This window comes from Cebus imitator, unplaced genomic scaffold (genome assembly GCF_001604975.1).
Source record: "Cebus imitator isolate Cc_AM_T3 unplaced genomic scaffold, Cebus_imitator-1.0 Scaffold281, whole genome shotgun sequence".
NCBI lineage: Eukaryota > Metazoa > Chordata > Mammalia > Primates > Cebidae > Cebus > Cebus imitator.
The window spans coordinates 3,836,734-3,840,406 of record NW_016107596.1 but is presented as its reverse complement, the minus strand read 5'-3'; positions in this window follow the sequence as shown (position 1 = coordinate 3,840,406).

Sequence of the window (3,673 nt, the reverse complement as noted above, 5' to 3'; positions counted from 1 at the left end):
TCACACTGTCACCCAGGCTATAGTGAAGTGATGCGATCTCGGCTCATTGCAATCTCTGCCTCCTAGGTTCAAGCAATTCTCCTGCCTCAGCCTCCTGAGTAGCTGGGACTATAGGCATGCGCCACCATACCTAGCTAATTTTTTTGTATTTTTAGTACAGACGGGGTTTCATCATGTTGTCCAGGATGATCTCGATCTCCTGACCTCATGATCCGCCCGCCACAGCCTCCCAAAGTGCTGGGATTACAGGCGTGAGCCACAGCGCCCGGCCCAATAATTAGGTTTAAGGTGACAAATGGCTGGGAAGGTGAGAGAGGAAGAGAGAGGAGATGAGAAAAAAGAAAGAATGGGGAAGAAGAAAGGGAGAGAGAGAAAAGACAGGGACAGAAATGTACTCTTTACATTCAACCGTGGAGACAGATTTGGAAGGAGGCAGTACTTGCCTTGGTCCTGGGGCCAAAATCTATCTCCCTGTCTATGGAGAGCCTCCAGGACAGGACCCGGTGCCATTCATCTCTGAGTGTCTGCCAGTAACTGCTGGGAGAGGCTGAATGAATGGATGAATCAATGACTCAGCCCACATTCTCATAAATCTTTTCCTCCCAGGCTGAACATTTCTCTTCCTGCCATCTTCAGCAGCACCCAGGGAGATAGATCCCATCAAGCCCACCTCTGGGTCTGGGAAGGAAAGTTCAGGAACACAAACTCATATTGAGCTCAGGAAAAGGCATTTGTCTTGGGTGTTTATCCAACCCTGGGAGCCATTCTTCTCTTAACAAGCAGCTGTTTGTATGGACTTTCTCCTTCTGTTCAATCAATAAAGATATTCCTTATTCAGGACTAAAAACAAAATGTTCCGTGTGAAATAAAAGCAGGCTAGTGTTCAGTGGAACCTTCTGTGGCACACAGCACACTGAGGATCCAGAATAGGGTGGCCAGATAAAACACAAATTACTCAGTAAATTTGAATTTCAGAGGAACAGCAAACAGCATTTAGTGTAAATCTGTCCCAAAAATTGCACATAACATACTTATATTAACCAATTATTGGTTGCTTTCTTGAAATTCTAATATTTAACTGGGTGTCCTGTATTTTTATTTGCCAAATCTGACAACCCTAACTAAGGAAACATTCTCCCAACTGTGTGTGGGGCCTGCCCTGGATTAAGCTGGGAATGTACTGTGGCCCCTGAGCTCCTTTCCAGGTTCTCTTCATCCTTTTCCTCTCTGCCCAGCACTCTCTCTTCCTTAGGCCCCATCTTCTTCATTCTAGTTATGGGAAAGGGGATATTAAAGGACCTCCCTCCCTTCCTTCCTTCTTTCCCTCCTTCCCTCCTTCCTTCCTTCCTTTTCTTTCTTCCTTCCTCCCTGCCTCCATCTCTTCCTTCCTCCATTCATTTTTTAAAATGTTTATTAAGCCGCTCCCCACTTGTGCCAGGTGCTAGACTACAGACGTGAACAAGACAGATGTGGTCTCTGCTCTCCAGGAGCTGGCACCCTGGGGGTGAGCATGGAGCCAGGACAAAAAAGGAGAGTATGTAAGAAAATGAGTAAGATAATTGCATAAAAGAGTAATTGATGTAAAACAACAACAACAACTAAAAAAAACAACAATAAAATAGGGTGAAGAAATAGAGGAGGGGACACTGTAAATTGGATGACCCTGGAGGCTGCTTCTGAGGAAGTGACATATGTGCAGAGACTCAGCTGATAAGTGAGAAGCAGCTATGCAAAGACCCAAAGACCCCAGAAGTGGAGATTTCCATACAGTAGTAAACAGTTGAGATTGTAATCTATGTTAACTTGGGCAAGTTATTGACCTCTCTGTGCTTCATTTTTTTCATCTGTAAAATGGAGATAATATTAGTATTTGCCTTACAGGGATGTTGGGAAAGTTAAAGGAGCTATTGTAAGTAGAAGCCCGGGAGGGTGCCTGGAAACTACTTAAGCCCTGTGTGAGTATCAGCTGTCATTAGTATTATGTTGCTATAAGCACAGGGGGAAGCCCTTAGAGGCTTTCAGCAAGGGTGTGATTTACATTTTCCAAAGGTAAATGCTGGGTGAAGAAAGGATCGTACAGTAGAAGGTGACAGGGGCTGAATGTGGGCAGGGCAGTCCAGAGGAGGTGAAAGTGCTGTGGATTCCAGTTGCAGGAAGCAGGCCCTGCTTTGACCCTGTGACCAGGCCCCTATCTTGATTCCTCCCAGACACGGACCCTGCCTTATTCTCTCCCTCCTAGCCATGGGCCAGCTGGGTCTTATTTACGCTGACTGACTGTGCCCATCACCCCTTCCACCTGCCTGTTAGACCACCATCACCTCTGGGAGCTTCTCCCTGAGGCCAGCTACCTGTCTGTCACCAAAGCCTCTTCTTAGGAGGAGTCCCAACCCCTCCTATTGATTCCTTCAACAAGTGTTCACTGAGCACCTACTGTATGCCCAGTCAGAAGTGACAAGTACACTAGACAGAGGAATGCCTGGTCCAAGTCAAGGTCTGCAGATAGGAAGAGCTTTGAGATCAGAGAGGAACTTTAAGGGAGTGAACTGCCTTAGGACTTTTTGGTTCAAAGTGCTGAATTACAAAGCCAACTCAAAATGGCCTAAGCAAGAAAGGCAGTGTGTTAGCTCACGTAAGTGAAAAGTCCTGAGGTAGGTATTTAGGTGTGGCCTGATCCAGGTGGTCTCTCTTCTTCCCTCTCAATCACTCTTTCTTTCTTTCTTTTTTTTTTTTTTTTTTTTTGGTGGAGTCTCACTCTGTCTCCCATGCTGGAGTGCAGTGGTGTGATCTCAGCACACTAGAACCTTCACCTCCCAGATTCAAGGGATTCTCCCGCCTCAGCCTCCTGAGTAGCTGGGACTACAGGCATGTACCACCACGCCCAGCTAATTTTTGTATTTTTAGTAGAGATGGCGTTTCACCATATTGGTCAGGTTGGTCTTGAAGTCCTGACCTCGTGATCTGCCCTCCTGGGCCTTCCAAAGTGCTGGCATTACAGGCGTGAGCCACCACACCCGGGCACAATCACTCTTTCTTAATGTCTTGTATCTTCTTCCCTCACTGTCGGCTCAATGCTCATGCAGACTCCCCCCATGAGAGGCAAACATGGCTCCAGAAGCCCCAGGCCTGTGTTATGTTAGGACAGCTGCCTCAGCAGAAAGGAGGGACCTCATTCCCAACAGTTCCCAGCAGAAGTTCCAGGACCAACTCTCATTGGCCAGAATGGGATCACATGCACATCCTTGCACCAATCACTGTGCCTCAGATTATCTAAGTATGAGTTTGGGAGTGGGAGTGATTCCCCAAATGCACAACAGGGTGTCACATACAGAAAAAGAGGGAATGGATGACTGCAAGTAAGCAGGTTGCAAAAATGCTTATAAATTCTTCCCCTGCCTATCCACACCTCATTTCCATGAGACTCCTTCCAGCAACAGGTAGGTCCGTGGCTACACTCCTTGAATCTGGGGTTGATCTTGTGACTTGTTTTGGCCAACAGGACATTAGCAAAGGTGACCCAAGCAGAGGCTTGTGCACTAATAGCCACCATGTGAATAAGCCCCAGCTTGTGATCCTCCTATGTGATAAGAGACAGAGGGCCAAGTCATCCTTGTCACCCTAGCCAACATCAAGCCACCTACAGTACATCAGTGAGGTCATCCTAGACTATCCAGCC